Genomic DNA, 19,845 nt, shown 5'->3' on the forward strand with positions numbered 1-19,845 from the left:
TGATAACTGTACTTAATACTGTACTTTCTGCTTAGTGTCTTCTCCGTGAAGTTGAAATACAGGTTGAAAATGTGATTATTCTTACTTTGTTTGTATTGCTGGAGCCCAGCAATTATGTCATTCTTTGTGTTGTTGATTCAGGTCTTTTACTGTTGTATCCTAATGCAACATATCAAATCTCACTGGGAGTGGTAATCATCTTAAAATTACAGAACTAGCATAGCAAGTCATTTCTTTTTTCCACCAGCCTCCTGACAGTTTCCAAATCAATTGAGAGCAAAATATGTGTGATACTTTCACAATTCCTTTTGTCATTGGCACTCAGAGCTTCTTTGATTTGTCTTCTGTGAGAAGCTACATTTTCCAAAACACCCTGAGATTCTAAGACTGTTTTACAATGAAAAGTAATTTTCATGCCTAATTTTGTCACTTGTCTGGAGCAGCTATTATGAAGTTCTGAATACTATGTAGTGGATTAAGCATCAATCTTGCAATGCTTTCTTGAACTTTTAATGCAGAGGAATTTCATGATATTTTGACAAACACTTATCCAGTCCCTTTGTAAATTAAAATTGCACTTAATAATATATATATTTTTGCACAAACGGAATGAAATACAAAACATCAGTGTTAACTCTTGGTAGCAAACAGTGATGGATTGGGAGGTTATATTTTAGTGGCTTGTTGGGCTCTCTGTTTTCATTTTAAGCATATTGAGTAATTGAAATATCTATATGATATGGGGTATGTGGGAGGGGCAGAGTGCAGTGGATAGGTACAGGGACTATGAGGTTCTGCACTACTGAGAGTTGGAGTTTCTTTGTATTAAATCCCACATCTGGATTCTTAGCAGACAAGAGCAGTTGAATGCCCAGTTCTCGTTTCCTTCTTGTCCCACAGTAAAACAAGGTCTGTGATACTGAGAGATCTGTCTTCTTTAAGTTCTGCCCATATTTGTCTGTATAAATACTAAGTTTGTATGCCCTGTCTTCTATGTTACATATGCAGGTGTTAAGTAATTGAAGTGGCAGTTAGGTATTATGGGGAATTTCACTTCCATTGCAGGTTCTATATCTGGCTTTAGTTTTAACGAAACATAATTATCTATAAATGCCTTAAATACAGTTTTTAAATAGCTGTTTGATTTTTTTTTTTTAAATTTATTTGTGTACTTCTAAAGAAGGCTTTTTTTTTTTTTTTTTCTTTTTTTTTTTTTTTAGCAAAGGAGGGGGATCTTAAAACAGATGATTAGTGCTTTTAAAATTAAATAGCAAAGGAGTTCAGCTTTTTTTTCCTGAAGCTAAACAGATTATTCAGGTAATACTACTTACTAGTGCAGCAGAACTTAACTGCATAACTCAAGATAGCAGTAAACTGCTGTATGTCATACTGTCCAAAAGAAATTCTGTCATAATTTTGTGGTAAACTTCTTTAAAGTTGTTGACTTTGTTGTTGAATAAGAAGTCTGGTATTGTGCCTCTCTGAGAAATTTAGGAGGAAGGACTTACAGTGTTTTTACTGTTTAAGAGAGAGATCCAGAGCTACTGTGGAATTTGGTCTCTCAAAAAAAAAAAAATCTAGGTTTTGTTTCTAAATGGATGTCAGCTATGTCTTTTGGGTTTTTTTCTTTTTTTTTAACTGAACAAACAAAAAAACTGAAAGTGATGACATAACAGCTTTTCCAGTTCTGCAAAACCTGATTATTTTTTCATAGAACAAATTAGTGTAGTCAGTAATTAAATCCCATGATTGCTTAAATACAAGTTTGAGATTTTGTGAAGCTGTTTAATTTTGGAGATGTGTCAGCACCTGTGAAGTTTGAGCAGAGCAGTGCACTGTGCCTTCACACCTCCAGAATCAAACGGACCAGTGAGTGATCCATCCAAAATTACCCTGGCTTCTAAAACTCTAACTTCTATATGAGGAGATGCTCTAAATTGAGGTAGTCACCTGCTAAAGTTCCCCCAAATTTCTTCAAATAACCCCTTTTCAGAAACCGCTTTATTTAACGTGGATTTGAGTCCAGGTGTCACAGTCAAAGAGCAGGAAATTTCACAATTTAAGTGTGTCCTTCAGGGGCAAAAGTTCTTCCTTTGTTCTCTACCTGCTACTTGCTTAGTTTATCAGATAATGGCAATTTTTGTTGCATGAGAAAAAGTAGTGGTGGTCTCTATGCATTGTTGGCCCTGTTCATGTGGGTCTATTTGGGATTTTCTTTCTTCTTCCTTGCAGGTTTTGTTCCCCAGGAACTATGAAAAGTTCTAGTCTAGTTATTTTCTGCTTTTAAATAACCCGATCTGTCTCTCTGTTTTAATTTGTAAACTTTCTTTGTGCCTTCTTCACGGTAACTGCATCTTTTCTGACATAGATTGCAAGAGACTTCATGTAATTTTTAAGGGGTTAATAATGCATCAAATAATGATGTGTTCTGCTTTGTGCTTTTTTTCTCCAGTAAGCATTAATTTTTTTTTGACTGTTACTGACCATGGAGCTGACGTTGTAAAAGAACTGTCTACAGCAATTCCAAGATCTTTCCAGAGTATTAAAGCTGATGTAAATCCCATCCCTATCTGAACGCAATTGAGATTCTTTTTTTTCCATGTGCATTAGTATGTGTTTCCTAAATTTAATTTTCCTGCTTCCTCTTACCTCCCTGATATTTAAGATAGTGATATCCTTCTGCTACTTTCCAAGAAAGGAGAGCATGAAAGCTGATTATGAACATCTGTATCTGCAGCAAAATGTTACATAGCGTTAATATCAATTTTCCAATCTAATCTCCAGATTTTTGATGGCTCTGATAAATAGTAAGGGTCCTTTGGGATCCAGAAAGGAATTACTGGGAAGGAAAGAGAAATGTCAGTAGTGATAACAAAGAAAAATCTACTCAAGTTTGACTCCATTGCAAGTTGCAGCCGAGTCCAGTATTTACTGCTTGTGCACTGGCAGTTGTGAAACCAGTTTGGGATCTCTACCTTGTGAGATTCCAGATCATTGACTCTTTTACTGGCTTAAAGCCCACATTCTCTTGAGTTTCTTTCAAGATGAATACTCTGGCTGAGCTGGAATATGCACTTTGCTGAGTTTGTTACTTAGCAGAACTGAAGCTTTAGAAGAATTTTCTCCTACCCTCCCTACACCTCTACTGTTATCCAATCTTGATCCTTAAAGGAAAAAAATTATTGGATTATAAAATAGTACAAGATTGCTAATCCCATTTCCAGGACAACAAGAGCTAAAAGGTCTTGAATTCTCACTGGAATGTTGGGGTCTTTGTTTTTGTTTTTTTTTTCAGAAGTATTTATCTCTTCACTAAAAAGACTGTTGTGCAAGCACCTCCTCGTATTTTTTTTTCAGTCCAAATGAGTTATGTCCATGTAAGTCATTTGACTGGTTCTGATATTATGTTTGCTTTTTTTGTTTGCTTTGTTTTGTTTGTTTGTTTTTTGTTTGATTTGTTTGGGTGTTTTTTATTGATTAGTAGAAACAAGACTAACTCAAGTTTAGAAAATGCATGAGGGAATTTATGTGTGATAATATTGGAGCTGTTGTTGTCAGCCATCTCTTCTGCTGAATGTATGAGAGCTTTAGACAGCCACCTTTCTCTTGTTATGTATTATTGATCAAAAGTTTATATTGAAACAACCCTAAAAACTGGTTCCCAGGCCCTTTGCTTTTGGATTCTTTCTCTTTTTCCTCTTTTATACTCTCCCTACAGAAAAAATCCATAAACAAAACATTTTTTTTTTGCCTTTTTTTTTTTTACCCTGTAGTTTAATAGAACTTGAGAGTGCCTTGATTGCTATCTGGAAATATTTGAAAGGATAACGTGAAGGGAGAAGTGATTATGGGGTATTTTTCTGTGTTTTCTGAGGGATCTTCCTATTTACAATTCACAGTTGTGGTGAATTTTTTGTATATTTGAATGCTGCAGAAGTATTCCACCAGGCCCTGTTGCAGTCATGCAGATGATAGTGATAAGAAAGTACTCAAGTAACTGTATTATTTTAGACTATTGCAGTAAATATACTCGTTTACTATTTCTTTCAATAATAAATTACATATACAGTTGCAGTTATGAAAGCTTCAGCCGGAACATCTTAAGAAGCAAAAAACTCTCTCAAGCATTCTTCTTTGCTTATTTCTGTGGAGATAAACAAAACAAAACAAAAAGAATCTGACTGATATTTACACCTAGTAGCATGTTGTGTTTCTCATTCAGACACATAAAATAATGAAATTTAAATTTTTTAAATTCACTTTGTTAGGTGCATTGTGGGAAGCTATATACCAACTAGGAAAGTTAGCAGCTGCCTAGCCTCTGAACCATTGGAAAATTCAGTTCAAAATTTCTTAAGCTGAAAACAGTACTAAATTTTGCTGCTAAGGCAGAACTGAGGAATATTATTGGGTTTTGGTTTTCTTTGAGGGAAGAGAATTTTCATTTTTCTCATTAAAAATAGGAGGAAGAAAAAAACAAGCAACTTAAGTGTCATTACTGAGAAATTGGCGCTGTCAGTCACAGCTTCTGTTTGAATTAGTTACTGCTCTTTTTCTTATTTTTCTTAACTGTGGATGTGTCTTTGAGGTCTCCAAAACCAATAGGAAAACAATGCTCAGGATATTTGTCAAGCTTCATATTAGTTCTCTCCTGCATATTATTTATGGTTCCCACACTAATTTTGAGCACCATCTTTTCCCAGTTTACAATTAATATTCCACAGTCATCTTTTTTTTATTTTCTCATCCAGTCATGATGAAAATAGACAGCAGAACGCACAAAATTAATTTCTATCTTTAGCTTGAGGGAATAATATTAAACTTATGAGCTCTTTGGCTGCTAAATAATGAGCATAACCAGTTTACATTGTGGTAGCTCTGATTATATCAGTGTTCTGAGTTCTTGTCTGTGCAGAGTGGATTCTAGGAGTATTTTTTTTTTTTGTATTGAAGGGTGCTGGTAAAAGGCTACAGTGAGCCTGTCTTTGAATAATTGGATTGGTAAGAGATGTTATGAGATGCTGTATATTTAGGGTGCCAGAGAATCACAGTTCTTAATAGGTGCTCTGTTACAGCAGCCAGCAGGAGTCATGTCTCTGACTATGGCAGGGGGTTTGGAAGTAGATGATCTTTAAGAATTCTAACCCAAACCATTCTATGATTATGGTCTGTCTTCACGGTGGGTAGATCGAAGGTCCTTATACCAGAGACAACAAAAGAGAGTTGACTCCTTTGGAGAAAATATGTATTCCCTGCAGTTTAGACCCAAAGATACCTGTAAAAAATTCTGTTTATTGTATGCTGTAGTTTTAAATAAAAGAATTTAAAATAATAAAAATAAATAACCTACTTAGTGCTATGTTTTTTTCCTCTTTCAGCCAGTATTTGCATTTACTCTGTTTGCTTATGCCAAAGAAGCTAACGTGGATGTTTTGGGAAGAAGGTGTTTTGCTTAGCAACTCTTGCTGTCTCTTGAATAATTAAACTGTCATAGGCTGTTCATTGATTCATATTTACTCACAGTCAATACAGTTTGAGCTCTGAAAGGACCATTCATTGCAATTAAGCATTTTACTTACTTATGAAAAAAAAAAAAGAAAAAATACTGCGCTTGGAAAGCCTTATTCAAAATTTAGACTGCCATGTTTGTGCTCTGTCACTTTGGTTCATGTTGCTTCTTGTAAACAATGAATGCTGCCTAGACTAACTGAAACTTTTTTCCTACAGATAATTCCAGTTCTGTTTTAAAAAGAATTGATGATTTCAGAATTGCATCTACTTACAAAACTTGTTTGGTTTTAATCATGCTAAGATTTCCCATGTTTTGTGAAAAGGGTAATTTCATGGAAGGGTTCTCCCTTGTGTTAAATGGAGAAGCCAGTATGTTAAGTGCTGCTGGGCTTTTGAAATGGAATATACAACTGCTTTAAGCCATTTTTCATTGAGAACAGGGAGAAAAGGGTGTGATGGAATGGAAATCCATCCAGCCAACAAACTTTGAACCATGAGAATCTTGTGGTCAAAGTGCAACTTCTTATAGCATGCTGGAGGGAAAATGATGATTTATGATGTCAGGGACATTCTGCAGTCACTCTTTGGGTACAAATACAGTGGCAGGTTTAAACACCAAATTTTTCTGGTTCAGGCTCGGAATATTTCTGGTTTTTTTCTTCATCCTCCCAATGAATTATTGACAAATTAGTGACTTTCCCACTGTGCATGGAAACAAGGTGGGTGAAAATGTTCCAAAACCATTGATATCAGCTCTTCCAGTGTTAATTAATTTCTTTTCAGAAGGAAATTTTCACATTTCTCTTTGATAAAACCTGTCAAGGCTTCCTCTATAATTTATATGCAAGAAAAGAAGCTCTCTATTTTCTGTCTCTTCAATATTCCCTCAAATATTGATTCTTGAGATTGAGCTGTGATGAGTTTATATTGAAATCTTGGTGGGAATTAATCTTAGTAAGTGGGAACTAACATAATTTTGTGAAAGGGAAATAAAATTTTATAGCACCTGAAAGCTAATGGAAACATTTTATATGCAAGCTCTAGATTCGTCAAATGTGGACTGATCCAATTAAGAAACATTTGAGTTTAATTGTGCAAACCTTAATTGTTCTGTCCTGTTTTTGTTCAGTTGTCTTTTGTTCTTTTAAACATGCTTGAACTAAAGTTTAGTAAGTGACTGTTCAGCTTGTTTATGTGTGGTGTGTTCTTCATTTTCCTGGAGTCTGACTGGAAACAGATAGTGAGAACTAACTGCTGCAGCTTAAGTAGCTATAGACCTGCAGGAAATGGATCAAGACATGGTTGTGTTGCCTTTTTTTGTTCATTTTTTTTTCTGTTGTTCTTTTAATGAAATTAGGGTTTTCTCTCCTTTTCGACATTTTTTTTTTCCTTCAAAATTACGCCCCTTTGGAAGAAATAAGTTGCAGCTCTTGTGGTGACAGGGAAGTGTGAGGAGCTGTATTCTTTCCAGCTTTGGTTAGCATCTCCTGGTCTGAAGAAATGGCATCTGGAATAAAGGGGAATGAAGCAGGGACACACAAGGTCTGCCTCTGCCTAATCACCACTTTAGAGTGTGACTTTTGGCACTCTTGCTCTCCACATCTCCATCTGTCAAATAGGGTAATGGTGGCATAGAAATACCCTTCTTCTGCCGTGTTTCTGGACTTGGCTTGCATTAACACTGGGATAATTCTGTGTTTATTACAGAACATGGATGTTATGCCATAAGTATAGTAGAAGGAGAACTATACTGAACTCTGAGGAAAAAAAAAAAGAATTGAATAGCTGTCCACAATTTTGTCAGCGATTTATTTATTAATGCAATTATTTTTACTGTTAGAAGTTTTACTTCACATACCTCATAGCACAAATCACTAAAAAGTGCTTACTGGCAGTTACAGCCTTGGCTAATACCATAGTGCTCCACTTCCTTTGACTCTGGAGAAGTTAAAGGTGATATAACCACAAACCCATCATCATTCATCCTCTGGAGAACACCTCCCATGGTTCATATAACAAAAGAGAACAGCTTCATGATCCTTAATTTTGCACAATTAAACTCTGCTCCTCCTCCTTTGTTGTTGTCTGTTCCTAAAACAGGTGACCCTAGAGAGGAGGCTAAAAAATGCTTATGGATGGTGTTGTATTGTCTCATCCATAGGAGTGAATCTACTAGGAGATGGTGGTGATCAGCTAATGGTGCATGGAGTCATTCAAGCTATTGCAAAACTTGTGTGCAAATCTTCCTTCAAAGAGCCTAAGAATGAACCTGAGGCTTATCTGGTGTTCCATCCTGTCTTTAGATGAGACAGTGCTCTGGGTGAAGTTTTTCTCTCATGCACAGCACTGGCTGCCTAGGGTAGAGAATAAGAGTAAGCAGAATGTAGTGATTCTTCTCTTGCCTTTGGTGGTTTGGGGCTTGAAGATTTCCTGAGCAAGGGGTTATGTCTTTAATAGCTCTCAGTGGATTTTACTTCTGTGAACTTGTGCAGTCCTTTCTTGAACCCACATAAATTTTTAATATCCACAGCATCCGGTGGCAGGGAAGTACATAGTTTAACTACACATTTTATGAAAAAGCATCTTCTTTCTTTGTTTCAAGTTTGCTTCTTGCTATGTTAGATGGCTGTTTGTTTTCACTTTGGAAGAGACAGCCACCTTTTCTGCATTAGTTGGGCTTTTTGTAGACCTTTTTCAGCTTCTGAATTATCTTTTTCAGATTGAGTAAATTTCTTTAAATAAGATATTACTACCATTATTTACCTTTGCCTTATTTTCCTGTACCCTTCCCTGCTACTCTGGGATGGTGTCAAGGAGTAAGGTAAAGTCTGTACATGATTTTTAAATGCAGATCTTTCATGGATTTATGGAAATATTAATGATATTTCTGGGTTTTTTTTTTTTCCTTCCCCTGATTTCAAGAAATAGAGTAATAAAACAACCTAGTTATTATTTATCTTTCTGAATGGTAAAGTCTCATTTGTGAGTGATAATCGTTAGTTCAGAACTCATTACACATGCTGTAATATAAACACTACTAGTACTAATGGATGGTAAGATTATTAATTAAAGGATATCTCCCTGCCAGGAAGATAACAAGAGGATGTTGTCATATATTCCTAAATCTTTTCATGACAGGAAAATAGAACAAAACTCAAGAGGATCAAAAGTTGGAAAAAAAACAGTGAAATATGTGGAAGCCTGACTAGTCCTTCTTGCAAGTTAATTGAATTATGAAAAACTGGCACATTTCAGCAGAAGACAATATCATTAAAATTCCTTATTTTTTCCTGAGAAGTTAACTAAGTGAAAGAGTCAAAGTGAATGTGAGGGCTATTTCTCTCTTTTCTTCAAAATGCAGGGAGCCTGTTCTTTGAAATATTTCTGTACAGAGAAAATTTGTATAATTATTGCTTTTTAGAGGGTTTATTTCTTGCCCCCTCTTGACTGTTTCCTGAGCTGTACAAACAGGATCTCACCTGGTAAAACAGATTTGTAGCACTTCATTTCATTATTCAATGAAGCACATTTCTTTTGGCTGCTCACCCCCACATTACCTCCTGTTGTTAACATGTAGGCATTTTGGATTTTTGGGCTTAGAATAATGCCACTGACTGAACTTAAACCCTCAAAAATGTATCTTCAAGGCTTTTAGGTGCTTTCATGCCTCTCATCTCTGAAATTTGTGAATTCCTTTCATACTTTGAAGCTAGAAGAGGTTTCAACTGGCATATTAAGCTAATTTGCTATATAAAACTGATGTGTTTGGTATTCATTCACTTAACTAGTGAGAAGTAACTATGCATTGAATTGGCTCTATGGTAGCTTGGCTGATTGCAATAAACTCCTTTAGGCCAAATTTGGTAAAGACATTTAGTGCTATTTAACTTCACATGACAAAACCCTGCTTGATTTGAGATCTCATTTCTGTTCTCTACATCTGGAAGTGCATATCTGACTTTCTAAACAAATGTTATTTACATCTCTTTGTGTGTGTGTGTCTGTGTTATGAAAAAAAAACCATCCCACACAACCCTCGTATGTGCAATATTGAAGTACATGTGACTTTGATATTAGTTGTCTGATCAAAGGAATGTAATCAAGTGATGTATTCCTGAGCTTTAAGAGCCTGAAAGAATTTCATATAGAAAGTGTTTCATTTCCTTTAAAGTGAAATAGTAGTATTTTTTTAATGAGCTAAATATACACATTTTAATTTTTTTCCCTCTCCTCCTCCTTCTGTTCTTACAAAACATTTTACTTTGTTGCCCAAGTGCAGAAAACTCTGCCAGGAAGAAGGGTGAGCAAAGCTTCTGTTTCCCATGACCCTCAACTCTAATGTTGTTCCAAGAGCTCACTACTTACAAATGCCTTGATAACTGCTTTCATTCCTTTCATCCCTCCCCCGCCATCCAGCAGAGGCCAATGTGACCAATTCTCCTTCAAGCAGCTCTCTTTGCAGAATAGGGGAATTTAGTTAATGTAAAAATCATAGCACATAAAAAGATTTCAAGATGCATTGCAAAAAATGTTGCAGCTAAAGATCTGCATAATTGCTGTAGTGTTTAATTCCTGGTTTTCCTAGAAGCAGTTTCTTAATAGCTCCCTGTTCCTACCAGACCCAACTAACCCTCTGTTTATCCCCTGGATAGGTATTTGGGTAGGGGTCGTAGTGGGGAAATTGTATCTCATTCTGTATGTGCAGGTGTGCAGCACAGAACTGGTAGAATTACTCTTCTCAAATAGTCAGAACTCTGGCTCCTTACAAATGTGTTACAGCATAGGATTTTAATCACACTGTGAAATTATATTTTCATATGTTGCTTTGCATTTCACTGCGTGTAAGTAGACACATTTATTTAAAAAAAAAAACTCTGGACACATTGTAAAATTACTACTAAACAGAGAAAATTGTATTTTAAAATGCTACTAAAAGACTGTCTGATAAACCAATACCTTACATTGCACTAGAAATCTGGGAATTCCCATGTTTTTTCTGGCAACTCCTTGGTTGCCAGACAGGAAGTCATTCTCTGCTTTTTCAGCCTCTGAGGCATCTGCTCTTAGTTTCCCTGTCCCTTTTTTGTGGTGCTTCTTCTCCTGCTTGCTGCTTGTCATTTCTGGGATGTACCAAGAGGAGTGAGAAATGATGCAGCAAGTCGTATAAACTGTGTTTCAATGAAAGGGACAGGGGGGCAAGATTGGGCAGTGAGCCCAGCTCCCTGGAAAAGGCTGACACTATTGTGGAAAATAAACATCCATGGGGTGCAGAAAGAATGTGGAAGATCATAAAAGAGCATTTAAAACCCCCAGCAGGAGCAAGATAAAGTATGTTGAGGGTCAAATAAAAAATTGCTGGCAAGGAAGTCTAGGAACATAAGATGGATAATGGAGTGGTAGAAAACTGTGATGAAGGTAAAATAAAATGATAGCTGTGGTTGAAAAAGGGAGGAAAGCCTGTGTGTATGCAGTGTTTAATATTGTCTGAGAAGTTCCACATGCTACATGTCCTTAAAGTGGACACCTCGGTGTGCTATCTACATTAGTACTATAGACACCTGAAAGATATTGTACACTTACAACTGAGATCTTTGGAGCAGCCTTGAGTACCACCAGCTTCAGATGTTGCACAATGCTCTCATGAGCGTCACTGTAATACTTGTGTAGTCTGAGAAGTAGTGTGTGGTGAGTACTACATGAACATACTTCATATGGCTCAGCTACAACATCTGGTTTGCCACTACGATCCCAGATTCTTTTGGTATAAATAGATAGAGACCAGCTAACTGCATATCTGCAAAATGTAGCAAAATGTACTGAAAGGCAGTAGTGTTTAGTTAAGGAATAATATGCAGCTTTCAACTGAAGTAAGCATCTTGAATGTCAGGTAAATCATTAAGTCAGTGATTACTTTGTGTATGTTATAAGAGATATAATCTTAGGTTCTCAGGTATGTTTTGTGTGCTTCACTAAGTAGTGAAAAGGTTAAACTAAAGAGTTGATACAGAACTATGGAATAGTTTAATCAAGGAACACAAGAAATACAGTGGAAAAGTGAAAAAGCAAGCAAATGTTCTTGTTCTTGTTTTCAAAGATATATTCTTCTCTAGCAGAGAAGAATATGGGAATATTCCAGGATTGAAAATATTGGAATCCTTACTCTGTATTTTGTCTTTAAAGCTTTCTGAATCAAAATAAGCATATCTGCAAAACTGACATCATGTATAAGTGTTTTGTTTGAGTGTAGTTTAGAACAAACCCCATAATATACTAGAAATAGTTCTAAGTTGTACCCTACAGCCACTCTTTATAATTTCAAAAGAAAAATGAAAACAAATCCTTTTTGAAACTTCTAGCCATATTTGTGGAAAATACTCAAAAATTGGTACCAAAGGAGAATTTTCTGTTCTTTTTACTGTGTGATTAGACTTGTAAAGGCTTTATTGTTCCATTGATTCTGTGAATATGGTTTGATGACTGGAAGATTTAGACCCTGTTTTAGTATGATTTTATAAAGTAAGCATGCAAATGTAGCCTAAAAAAAAATCCCCTTCTAATTAAACATTCTGTTCTGTTCTTGGAGCGTTTTCTTCTAGAATGTGTTGGATTTAATACTTAACCATAGAGAAATACCAAAAATATCCAAAGTACTGTAAAAGCTTCTAGCATGAGGAAGTTAGGACTTAAAAATGTTGGTAGGAATAGCTGTGAAGTTAATAGGCAATACAGAATTTTCAATAGCTTTTGCATCACAGTGTTAGGAACGTGGGGATTTTATTGCATTTGATCAGGGGGATTTCTCAGTGCTCGCTAGAATGAGAAAGCAAATAGTGCAGTTTTCTCATGGAAGTACTGAGTAAGAAAATGACACTGAAAAATTTCAAACTGCTATAGTGCTTTCCTTAACCCGAGAGGAATGTAGCAATGCATGGGCAATATGTTGACATATCTGCTGATATCCTTTCTCTGGAGATTATGAGAAAGAAATTAACTTCCCTGAAATTAAGAGCAAAACATTGAGTGTCAGGTGGAAAAGTAATATGGGATTGTTGGGGTAGGGAGTTGTTTATTTTAGTTGGTTATTATTGTACCATGAATAGCAAGTTGGCAAAGAATATACACCAGTGAAGCTAGCAGAAAAGAGGATAAAGAGTGCATTGACAGAAATAATGAAAGGCTGTGTCAATACAGAGCACTGGCCCTTGTGCTGCAAAATCTTTGGCACTGGTCACTGGATTCTGTATTCCCTTGTGGTCTTTTCTTGTGGCTTCTTTAGAAGTCATTATGGCAAGTGGCCAGCATTAGCTCCATCTGCCCCTGCAGAAAGGCTCTTCTCTCTGCCAGCTTGCCCCATGTTTTACCGAATTAACTTCTTCTGCAGAAATTCGGAAAAACTGTGATCACCCATCTTTTTGTTTGTTTGTTTGCTTTGGTTTTGTTTTGGTCATCTTTTGGTTTCTGTGACAAGCAGAAAAGTTAATGTGATCCACAAAATAATTAATCTGAGAGATAAAGAATAACAAGTGTGTGTTAATAGCTTTGTAAAATGGACTTCTAAAAATAGAAGTTCCACAGAAAATATTCCATGCAATGGTATAGGCTATGGAACCATATGTGGTAGGAAAGACTCTAGTATTGAAAGCAACTTAAAACTAAAGATGGCAGATGCTGAGTCAGCTGACTCTATATTTTTGTGCAGAATTAAAGGCATGTTAACATGCATTTTAAATAGCTTTCTAACTCTAGGTGATACAGGCATACCCTTGTGTTATGGTGAAGTTTTACTAAGCTGGGGTTATCTCTCTTGTCAGCCAATACCCAGAATTCTGGGTAGTTGAGGGAACTAACTGAAGTACTGAGATACGTGTCAGCATCTCCGTGGTCAGCATTGCTGCTTTAGGTTAATTTATTACTTTTTACAGCACCCGCTGTTTGTGCTTACCTGCTATAATAATCTTAATAAAATTGCAATATTTTCTATATGTGACAGTTACCTGGAGCTATTGATTTTCATTTATTTTTCATTTTTAAGCAGTAGTGTGTGAACAAGAGTGGAAAGTGGCAAAAATTGTGAAGAAAATGGATTTTAGTGCTGTTTTTCTGAATTAAGACCAAGAACTATGAAACTGGGATTTTTAATGAGAAAACCCTTAAGGCAGGAAGAAGCTTGAAATATAGTGGTGATACACAGTCTTGTATGATCACTGCTCTTAACTGCTTAATCACTCATACTGCCTAAATGTAATTGTACTGACAGCTGCTGTGTTTACAGTCTATGATGTGGAAAAAGATGTCCCACTGTGACATGTTCTAGTTACACTCAAATTGACTGTAGCAAACACAGAAGCTGTTGAAGTTCAGTGCTTCTCAGTGGGGTGTTCTTGTTCCTCCAGTTTATTTCTGGCTGTTGATACAGCTCGGCTCCCTGAAGCTCGGTGTCATATAAAATAACTAAACCAAGGCAGTTATTGGTTCATCTTCACAGCAAGGAAGCGTGTCATGAATTATTTAAAGAGATGTGTATATTTTTCTGGATAAATAATTTTCCCCAGGTTTGTATTTGGAATAATGAAAGCCCTCTTTTCACTTGTGTTAATTTTTAAATGTTTTCTTGCTTCTCTTATTTGGTGCAGGGAGAATGCTGCAAATCAAGCTCATAGCTGCTGTTTCACAATAATAATGTCTCCATTATAAATCTGCTTTTTTCAAGTGTTTAGATGACTTAGGCAGGAAAAATTGTTTGTAGGATAAGAGTTGCTTATGAAATAAATCAAGAAAATAAATTTATTCATAATGCAATTGAAAAAACCCCTAACAGTGACTCTTTGTGGTTCTGAGGAGTAAAAGTCAATGAACTAGATAAATGTTTCTCAGCATTTTAGCATGCTGTTTTATCAAGACACTGGTGATATTTTTCAGTTTCTGTTGTGTTTTATTCACATATTGCAGCTCCTTAATCCTCAGTTTTGTTGAGTAGCTTGGGGGTTTTAATTAACCTATATATTAGTGCATGACCAAATGAGATATCTCACCAAGAATGACACCGTAATGCATGCAGTCATATCTGGTAAAGGAATCAAACTTCCAAGAGGTTTGAAACACCAAAGGTAACTCTTTGTGGTCTCCAGCCTTCCTGAAATTCAGAGGACTGAAGAATTGCCTCTAATATCCTGCCAGCTCAGCCATCTCCCCTCTGCTTCTTCTGCCTTTGAAGCCATACAGTAATAATGAGCTTTCTGTCAGATCATCAGAAATGTTGCTGTTACTATTTTATCCAGAACGGGTGTTGTTTGAAGTCCCATTTACTGCATTCCAGCTGACACTCAGGAGTTCATTTAGGCGTGTTTAATCTTCTCACGGTTTCAACTACTGTTTTTCTTTATTAACCTAGTGAATGATACCAAGCTTTTCCAGGATGATTGACAGTAGTCTGGAAGTGTTGGTTATTGGAACTCTCATTTGTTAACAAAGTAATCTTTGCACATAAACAAGTGGAAGGACTTCAGTTTTGTGTTTGCTGAGAAGTTTCTTGCAGGCTATCACTAGGGTAGGAATATTGGTCCTCTGCAAGTGCATCAAGTTTCTGCTTTCAGAGCTTTTTGACTCCTTTTAAAAGCTTGGGTTTTCTTCTTTCTGCCATCAAACTGGAAAAAATCAAATGAAATCTTTCCCACCTGAAAGAAGCAAAACCAAATTGTGCTTATCAATATGTAGAAATCTTGTAAAATTTCCCAATTTGTGGTATTTTATCCTTGTTGTGAAGGACTGTGCCAAAACTAATGTACTTGTTCTTTAATCCCTTGGGTAGCGTTCATTGCTTCATCACTTTGCTGCCATGTATTATTCTCTTCTCCGCAAAACTTTATATAGGAGTTTATTTTATGATCCGTTTAATAAATCTAGGATAAAAGTTGAAGAACAATTCTACTAATGCAAAAGGACTGCATCATTATTTTATTATCCTGTATCTAGTCTGTAAGGTCCTATCTGAAGCCTAATATGTTAATATGTTACAGTTCAAATTAAATCTTTCTTTTTTGCAACCTGAAACAGAGAATCTTAAAGAAACCTGACTTTTAGCATAATGCAGAAGGGTTTTTTTAAACATTTTTATTGGATAAATAAGTGCTAAGCAGAGATTAAAAACTGTAAAACCTGAAGAAGTACAGTAGAGTAATGTGTTTCCTGATTTCTCTGTGACTTTCCTGAATGACTTCTATTATATTCTTTGGTCAGCATTATGATGCTGATGGTGTGTATTATATGTGTCCATTTTTAATAGTGGTGTTACATTACTTTCTTGTAGTTAGGCTGCAATCATCCTTTTATTGTTTCCTGCCACATTGCAGTATGCTTCTTTTAGTACTTCCTCTGCTGGAGCTCCACAAAACAAATCTTGCTGGCCAGTTAACTTGCTTCAGCCCTTTCTAAAACAGGCAACTCTGTCTCAGATACCTCCTTACACTGGCTGCAAGTAGCTTGTAGATGGCTGTTCATGATTATATCCCTCCCTGCAAAATTAAACTGAATCTCCTTTGGAACGGGGAAAATCAGGAAACAGAAGGTGCAGGTAAATGCTGTCAGAAAATAAATGTTAACAGAATTGCAGTTAGAAATTCATACCTCTGCCAACCGATAGGTAGCAGGGTGCATTTTCACTCTTTTATTGGCACCCAGAGAGATTACTCTGGGTGCCTGCAGAAGAGCAGGAGCAGTAATCCTTTTTATGTAATCATTGAGACTTCTGAGTGGCTCTCCTTCCCTGGACAGCAGACTTGTATTCTTGGGTCAGTCAAGCTGATAAGGTTTTTATAGTAACTTACAAGATGAGTTTCCTCTGCTTGATAGAGAATTTCTGTCCCTGACACACTGAAATATTCCAGCTTGCGTGGCCTCTGCAAAAAGAGGGACATGGCTGTCAGGAGGTACATGTTAGAAACCGTGTAAGAGCGACTGTTCTGATGCCACATTTTGCAGATAATAAAAAGGTGGTATGTTTGGTGTGGTGATTTACCTTTCTATGAGCAGGATGTAGTGAATACACAGTGCTAAATGACATCTTGTGAAGCTGGACAAGGTGTCTGCTCTGTCTCTATGCTCTTTTCATTTTTGTCCAGAAGAGATAAGGTAGTAGTGATATCATTTGCCTCTTGATTGAAGAGGCTGTTGTTCTTAAATATAATTAAATCCAGTTTTTGTATTTTCATATCTCTTAAAGGAGGCCTCCGTACTGCACAACTGGTGCTTTCAGGCAAATTTTGTAACCAGGTAAAGTGATGATGCTCCTAAATATAACTAATAAACTAATAAATATAACTAATTGCACCATTTAGTCTAGTGTTAAGATTTAGATGGTTGAACTGAGCTGTGAGTTCTTACAGAGTAGTTCCTATTACACCTGTTAAGAATCTGTCCAAATAAGCTGGAGTTTTCTGTAGAATATTTATAATTTTAGGTAAAATTAACTTTGTACAGAACCTGTAAGTGTCAAAGGAATATCTGATCTTGGAATTTCTCTCTTGCTTCACTGAACACCTTTAACCTCAATATGGTATCCGCCTAATACTTTCAAGCTATTAGAATAGGTCCCATATAAAGACAGAAATCTCCAAATGGTATCATTCTGAATTATTTTATCAAGTTATCTAATGAGCTCTATAATCCTTACTACATTCTTTGAACCCACTATTTCTGATACAGGTTGAATATTCCTCCATCACGGTTGTTCAAAACATACAGACATTAGCACCGTCTGATTTGCTGGCACAGTGAAAGGGAGATAAGCATCTCTGCATGACTATTCCAGGATATAAAATGAAGACTCCACCTTGGATATTTTTATTGTTTGTTTTCATTTCCCTTGACATTTGTTCCACTGAGCCTTGCACGTGGGGAGTAGTGATAGGGGAGAGTGCATGCTCCCTCATTTCCTTTACTGTTCACAGAGGTTCTGGTCATTGTGGGTGCCTATTTTATTGTCCAGAGGAAATTAATCTGCATTCCTATTATTGATAGTTTTGACATTTCAGTGATACTGCAACATAGAATATTTTTCATTCAGTCACCTTAAGGCCATATAATTCTCTTAGGAATCAGCTGGTATGTAGAAACTATAGAATGGTTTAGGATTCAGTGGAGTAACTTAAGGGAACAGCCAACAATAAATCTGTGTTTCTTCTCTTCAGACTCAAAGCATTCTTGCTGTGAACAAATTAAAGTTTAGGTCTTTCTAACAGCTGTAGAATAATCAGTTACTTATGTATCAAAGATGATGTATTTGCCTAAAACACATTGCTTCAACTTATATAGATCTATTTTTTTTCATCTATAAAAGCAGTAGGAAACATTTTGTGTTTAGCATCTAATTTAATACATTTATTGATCTGATCTTCACATACAGAACAGTAGGAGATGCTCAGCAAGGATGCAGTAATTCTGTGGGTCTCTTAATTGAGAACACAGTATATTTTTATGAGAGGATATTTCAGTGTCAAGAAACCACAGATGAATTTACTTGATTACAAATTTAATTGCCAGTGTCAGTATGCTGTGAAGGACGGAGTGTGTCATGGGTAGAATTAAAGCTTGAAAGGAAGCTTGTCATTCACAAGCAGTGCTCCCCAGGACACTGTTCTGAGGCTGACTGGTTGAGTATCTTTATCAATGATTTGGATGAGGGTATCAATTAAGTTTGCAGATGATACTAAGTTGGGTGGGAGTGTTGATCTATCTGCCTAAGGGCAGGAGGGCTCTGTAGTGACACCTGGACAGGCTGGATCCATGGGCTGAAGTCAATTGTATGAGGTTCAGCAAGGCCAAGTGTTTGGTACTGCACTTGGGTCACAAGCTAAGGCTACAAGCTTGGGGAAGAGTGGTTGGGAAGCTACATGGTGGAAAAGGCCTTGGGGGGTGGGGGGTGCTTGTTGACATCTGGCTGAACATGAGCCAGCAGTGTGCCCAGGTGGCCAAGGAGGTCAACAGTTTCCTGGCCTGCATCAGGAATAGGGTGGCGAACAGGAGAAGGGAAGTGGTTGTGCCCCTGTACTCAGCACTGGTGAGGCCACACTTCGAATACTCTGTTCAGTTCTGGGCTGCCCACTCCACTGAGTTGCTGGAGGGAGACCAGAGAAGGTGAAACTTCACTTTCACAAAGCTGGTGAAGAGTCTTGAGAACAAATCTTATGAGGAGTGGCTGAGGGAACTGGGGTTATTTAGTCTGAAGAAAAGAAGGCTGAGGGTGGACCTTACTGCTATTTCCAACTACCTGGAAGGAGGTTGTAGGGAGGTGGTGTTGGTTTCTCCTCCCATGTAAGCAGTGATAGGACAAGAGGAAATGGCTTCAAGTTGCACCAGGGAAGTTTTAGATTGGATAGCAGTAAAAAATTTTTTTAGTGAATGAGTGGTTAAGAATTGGAGCAGGCTGCCCAGGGAAGTGGTGGAGTCACTATCCCTGGAGGTGTTAAAAATATATCTCGATGTGGCACTATAGCACATGGGTCAGTTGGTACGGTGGTGGATGGTGGATGGTTGGACTTGATGATCTTAGAGGTCTTTTCCAGCCTTTACGATTCTGTGATTTTGTTTACTGTGGAAATTTATTTTTTTCCATTTACAAAAATACAAAACGTCACCATTTTTAAATGTGGAAACATTAATAAATCTTCAAAAATAACATCTGTAATATATGCTTAAAAAGAAAAGATGTCAGAAATTATTTCATATTTGTCTTTCAAATATTTAAAATAGTTGCTAAATAATTCATATTAATCATGGAGTCATAGAATGGCTAGGGTTGGAAGGGTTGACACAGTTAACTTTTTTAATCCTGTAGCAATATTAAATGATCAAAGAGGGAGTGGACTGCAGGGTGTGCAGAGCACACCTTTCCTTGGGGTAGGAAAGAACATTATTTCCTGTATTCCACGCATTAAATAAAAAAGATTCAGAATTTGTTTACCCAATTCTTTACACCCTATTTATTTATTTATCAGATAAATATACAGAATAAGGAGGCTGTGAAGGGATCCAGCACAAGTCCTGTGAGGAAGGGCTGAGGGAGCTGGGTGTGTTCAGCCTGGAGAAGAGGAGGCTCAGGGGAGACCTCATCACTCTCTACAACTCCCTGAAAGGAGGGTGTAGCCGGCGGGGGGTTGGTCTCTTCTCCCAGGCAGCTGCCAGTAAGACAAGAGGGCATGGACATAAGCTCTGCTAAGGGAGGTCTAGTTTGGACTTAGGAAGAAATTCTGTACAGAGAGAGTAGTCAGGCATTGGAATGGGCTGCCCAGGGAGGTGGTGGATTCCCCATCCCTGAAAGTTTTTAAGATGAGACTGAAT

The 19,845-nt window shown here is 36.9% G+C and overlaps 1 protein-coding gene across 1 annotated transcript in view; it reads left to right on the forward strand.

The window, feature by feature from the left end:
• The window catches only part of ARHGAP42 (Rho GTPase activating protein 42), a 144,488-nt gene that overhangs the window by 14,408 nt on the left and 110,235 nt on the right, over nt 1-19,845 (forward strand). The gene's annotated exons all lie outside the window — the stretch shown is intronic.

The sequence above is a fragment of the Heliangelus exortis genome, chromosome 1 (genome assembly GCF_036169615.1).
Source record: "Heliangelus exortis chromosome 1, bHelExo1.hap1, whole genome shotgun sequence".
In the NCBI taxonomy this organism is placed as follows: domain Eukaryota; kingdom Metazoa; phylum Chordata; class Aves; order Apodiformes; family Trochilidae; genus Heliangelus; species Heliangelus exortis.